This window comes from Alligator mississippiensis, chromosome 4 (assembly GCF_030867095.1).
Source record: "Alligator mississippiensis isolate rAllMis1 chromosome 4, rAllMis1, whole genome shotgun sequence".
NCBI lineage: Eukaryota > Metazoa > Chordata > Crocodylia > Alligatoridae > Alligator > Alligator mississippiensis.
Genome location: NC_081827.1, coordinates 184,320,535 through 184,326,534, shown reverse-complemented (window position 1 = coordinate 184,326,534; position 6,000 = coordinate 184,320,535).

Genomic DNA, 6,000 nt, shown 5'->3' with positions numbered 1-6,000 from the left:
ATAATCACATAATGATAACTTCTGGGAAGCTTGTTGACAAAACTTGCTGTTACTCCTGTAGTGCATTTATATAATAACATTATGGGTTAACCACAAGGTAGGTAAAGTGGCTAGTGCTCATTTTGGACGGATGTCAAAAGACCAATTCAGATATTGGGTTTTTCCACATACACAGATGTAACCATGTATTTCATGTCTGAATCACGCATTTTAAGTGAAAGAATAAAAACAAGAGGTCAAAAAGAGTATGTCTCTCTGAGATCAGAGTATGTAATGTCTTGTAGGCCTTTTATTATGAAAGATGTCTGGTCTGTGAAGTAAACATTAGATTTGAAGAAATCTACCTAAAATAGCCATTATATTGAAAAGTAGGTGGTAGCTTACTACAAAACAGGTATGCTAAAATTTGAATGAATATCCAAAGATACCTATAACAGTTTAGTAGGCTAGACTAGGAGTAGACCAGGGGTTGGGTCTGGCCTGCACACATGAGGCTTCAACAACATTTGGCAGCAGGGGCCACTGGCTGAAAGTGCTCTCCCTGTGCTGCTGCAGGGACAATTGAGGTGGATTATTCTGGCCCACAGCTGGAAAAGTTTGCCTACCTTTGGGCTAGAAAGTTCCTGATGCCAGATCTCCTTGTGATGCTTCTAGTAATGGGACATTTAAACATGGGAAGTGCTATACAATTGCTAACTGGTGCTCCTTAGTTTAAGTAAATCCTAGTTCTCTTTTGGAAATAGTCACCTGGGTCACAACTTGGCTGTTAGTCATATCAAAAGATGGACTACAGTAAGAGCCAGAGATGCTTGGAGCCAGAGAGTCTTGCTGCTTGGAGAAATGCTTTGCTCCTCTAGTGTTTCTGCCTTGCTTTCCTTCTTTGGTGTCCCGTTCCCAAACACTGTCAAAGGTTTATGCCTGCAGATACTCAGGAAATTTTATATGGGGTCCTTAGAGAAAGAAATTTCCTCTTCCTGTGTCTCGGTTTCCCCACATATAAAAGAGGGACAGGGATGCCAAATGTCTTTGGAACAGTTTCTGGTATCTGTGAATTAGTTAGTTACTCAATGGTGGTATTGGCAAATGGCTTAAATATCCAGTTCTCTATCAATTCTTACATTAACATTAATATAAAAAACTCTAATATGCTAAAAATTAAAAGACAGCATAAAATTGAAATGAGTATTAAAGTAAGAAAGAACATGGTACTAAACGCTCATTATTATAGTCAAGATTTCAACATGGGCTGGGCCCCAGGAGAGACAATAGCATTTCAAACCACAGTGACCCAACAGCTTAAAACTTCTCATTATGTGTGCGTGCTCCAGAGATCACCCCCACCACCACCAAGGATTCATGTGCTAATTAGCCCCCACTCACACCTGGAAGTGGGTGTTCTTGTCAGAGTCCTCGGATGCTCCAAAAATGTATATGCAGGTGAGGCACTGGGCAACCTGGTCCAGCTTCATTTAATGGAGAGCAGGACTACCCTAATCATATGTACCAGGCTGAGAGAAGGGAGTGATGGAGGGATTCTGGGTGTACTTTTTGGGGCCCTGTTTGGTGATGTTTGCTAGGCATTTAAGGCTGATGAAGAAGCAAGAATCATTGGAATGGAAAAAAAGGCACAGCTCATTTGTGGGAATGAAGAGGAAGTCTAAATGTATGCACTGTAGTATCTCACCATGACTTAAGAAAGAGTTGGCACTGAAGGACTGCGCTTAATGAGCACTACCATTTATCTTATTCAGATGGGTTGCCCTAACCTGTTATTGTGGTAAGTTTCCATGAGCATCTTGGCCTTTTGGCTAAGATCAAGCATTTTTGGCATGAAGGGGAGGGTGTCAGGGCTGGTTCTGGTTCTTCCAGTGCTGGCCTGGTATTGCAGTGTCTCCAGGCCTGATGCCAGTTCTCTGTGGAGGGAGGACCTGCCTGGCTTTTATTTTTAAGTACCCCCCCAAAAGGGGAGGGGGGTCCTATCAGCATGTTTGCCCAATATGGTCCATGTGTTATATAGTAATGCTCTGTGTTGGCTGCATTTAATTAACTTCATAAGTGGTTTCCATTACTGAACACATGCAGCTTTTGGCAGCAGTTTAATGATAGCCAATGGATTTAATGATGTTGTCTTGTATGCGACTGTAAGACAAGGAGCTTCCCCTCCCCCATGCTGATTGGAGGAAAAAACCTCTTCTTCTATTTGAGGAAATACATTAATGTCTTGCGGGGCAGGGGGGTCGTGCATTGGTGTGCGTTTCTTGTAGTGTTGAACACCATGCATAGATCCCAGTTCAGGAAACTGGGCTCTTCTGCTTCAAAAAGCTTTGGAAGGGTAAGTAAGAAAATAGAATTCACCCTGCAAAATTCTTCCTAGAATTTTCCATGTGATCAGAGCCAGGATCATGTCTAAACATTTGCAAGGGAACCATTATATATAACCACAAGTTCCTGTAATTACTGTATTAATTTTCTGATTTCCTCAAGCATTAGTACCATGGTATAACTACCTCTGCAGATACTGACTTGTTTTCGTGTATTGTAAACTTACCCTGGAGGCTCTCAAGATAATACATGAAACTCAAGATACCACATGTCTATTTTTCTGCTTGATTATTTCACATTATAGTGTCTAAAAGTACAGGGTGTTGTTTGTGGAGGTTGGGGAAGATTGTCTTTTTGATAAAAACTATGGTATGTTTCTTTTCTACTGGTTCTCAATGCTATTTTTTGACCAGTTTTAATTAAACATTACTTTTGAAAACATCCAGAACTCCCAGTGGGTCACTTTTAGGAATAGTAGTTTCAATTTCAGTTACTGAAAGTGGGGTACTTCCCTATCTATGGCAATAGAATAAACTCTATCACTGTCCTACCAAACGCTAACATTGCTGGACATAAGTGAGCAGAACTATCAAGATGGTCTTGTGTCCATGAAAGCTAATTGCCTTCATATGTTGGAGCTCTTGTTTATATTTAATGTACAAAATCTGATTCTAGTCAGGCTTTATTTAATAGAGTCATGATGTTTAAGGTAGCTTTTCTCAACCCTAGTGCTGCAGCACTGCGCGGTGCCTTGAGATCCTTTCAACAGTGCTGCAGGGTGCCACACAATGTTAGGTGTGCAAACATGATTAACGTGATAAGTCCAGAGTTTTCGCAAGGAATACATAGTGTTATAAACATTCTGTACTGTTGCAGTCTTGCTGAGTTCTTTGCAGAAGAAAAAACTCTATTATTTTTCTATCGTCAAAAAAGGTGAAAACTAAGAGCTGACATTTTCTCAGAGGTGCCTTGAATCTATCAAAGGATGCCTTGCATCTAACGAAGTTGAGAATCACCAGTCTAAAGTAACATACAGTTGAGAACAAAACTGTCAAGTAATTATGCTTGAAACTGAATTGTACATTTTTCCTTTAAAAACAAAAACAAAATTAAAACATTGCCAAATCCTGATTGTATGTCACATTTATTTGAATGGTATTACTTAGTTAAACATCTTTTAGCAAGTAAAATATTTGCTTAATTCTATATGTAGGAAAGTTTTACTAGTAGCCAAAAAAATAAAAATAAATAAATAAATAAAAGCAAAATGGGCTGGTTGTTCCTTGTCTTCAGTGAAGCAGCGCTGAAAACAATATAGACTTGGACTGTATTTCAAAAGCTTTATTTACAAACAGAGGTTAAAATGTCATTAACCTAAAAAAATCTAGATTCTGCAGAATCTGTATGCAAGGCAGGGCACTTTAAGATGAGCTGGATTTTGGGCATCTTGAAATAATCCAAGAAGAATTTAGACTTACTTGTATGTGACAAAAAAATAACATTGAAAAGCTAGTCTTATTCCAACTCTATAGATTGTTTAAACATCAACCTTTATGTGTCTAGAAAAAAAACTTTATTTTACAAGCTTCCTGTGCTGCATGCAATTATTTTAACATGATTCAGAAGTTAATTGGTACTGAGAAACTTGGCAAATAGATAGGAGGCTTATGTTTTCAGCTCCTGTTGTAAGCACATTAACCAATACCAGTGGAAATTGTTGATCACAAGGCATTAGTTATTAAATACGACTAAATAGCTAAGAAAGTTACCCTTCCTACCTAGCAAGAGAAAACTATTTCTTTGAAGAAAAGGCTTCTTAAACAGAGATCTGTCTCAATTACAGATCAGTTTCTAACCTTTTTCAAGAAAGGTGTAGCAATACATTTCTTTGGTGATTATCCTTGACCTTATAAGCTTCTGTTGAAAAATGGTGTATCTTAAAGAAAAAAGATCGCATCAATATCCTTTCTGCAACTGGATACAAGATCATCTTTCTATTTTGAGATGTCTAGGTTTGTCAGTTCCTTTTATCATTTTGAGATTTTAGGAGAATACCTGCTGTTCCAGTTATCTGGTGATCATTTCTTCGGATTATCTTGCATTCTTTCTGGAGGGCCCTATGTGATACAATGGATGATAGCTTGTTAATAGTGAAGTTTCTCATCTAGTGTGTTGTAGTGTTTTATTTTTTTCCAGTATCAGAGACCACAAGGAGGTTTAGTGAGGTTAAAACATGGAAGATCTTTGGAATATTGACATTCCCGCATTATTTTTTGTGCCCAGGAAAATTGTTTGGTGACTGGAGTTTAAACGTTTGATAGCAATGACAGTGACACAGAGTGGGGGAAACACTTAAAAGAGATGAAGATACTGGGCTACAGTTGGCTAGATTTAGAATGTCCAATGACATTAGACTTTTCTTGTTAACAAAAGTTTCAAAATTTCCTGTTATTTGTTAAGTTATGTAGCAGCTACCTAATTAACTAATTAAAAAAAATCTTGCCATTTTCTCTTTGGCATGCAATTCTTAATGGTACATTAAAAATGACTTAGCAAAGTGTGTAGCTGGCTTCTTATCCAAACTCTTGCTGGCTTTTTGTATGACCCGTGTCAAGTCATTTAATCCAAGACTGAAAGCTATGCCAGTAAATGTGGAAAGCTGTATTCCTGGCACATTTGAGAATGATGTTTGGAACAGCACAGAAGAAAATGCCATGGTGCTTTACAACTGGTACAACAAACACTTCCAAGTAACAGTCTGGCACTTTCTACTTCTATTTAAGCTGTTCTGCTGAATGCTCTGAATTAGCTCTGGAGAGCGAGAATGCTGCAGCTCAAGTCAGAAATTCCTGCGTTTCAGATTTTCGTTTTTGTTGCATCTTCTCTGCAATGTATATAAGCAATTTGTTTCTTTGTGTCCTATATGTTAATATAGTCCTTTCAGTCTTGCTGTTATTCAGCGTAAGACCTGGACAAGAGAAATTTTTAGCTTATGTGTTAAAGCATATAGAAGGGAATTTACAAAATGGTTGTAAAAGATCCTTTATCGTTTCCCATATTTTCAAGTGATAACACTTATGGCATTAAAGTTAAAACAAACTTGAAGTCTCCTGCAAGCTTTTGAACTGCTAAAGACATCTATTTTTAGTGCCACAGGCAGCCTGTGGAACATGCAAGGCAGCTGACAAGAGAGGAGCTGTCCCAATAATATTAATCATAGACATTGACAGCAAGCATATTTGAAACTAAGCACAGATGGTTGACTGTTCTGTGGCTCCTTCCTTTTTAGTAGGGGTGTGCAAAATGGGCTGTATTTGATTTGGATTCAAATCGGGGACAGTGATTCAGTTCTTTGAGTCGGATCACTGTCCCCACTTCAATTCGGCCAAATCTGAATCTGAAGATTCGATGCTGAGTTGGAGAATCAATGAATCGGCCATAGACACAGCTTTAAATGTTTTTCTACATACCTTGAGGTACCAGGCATGGTTTGTGAACGCTGCGAAGGTGGGGTGGATGTAGTGTTCCACAGGAGTGCGGGGGCGGAGCGGGGGGGGTGGCCGCGTGCTCAGCGGTGAGCCTAGAAGTGGATTGGAAGTACTTCTGGTCCACTTCTAGGTCTGCTGCCGAGCATGCTGGGGGACCCCTGCACCCACCCAACTTGGTGATTGGCTGCAG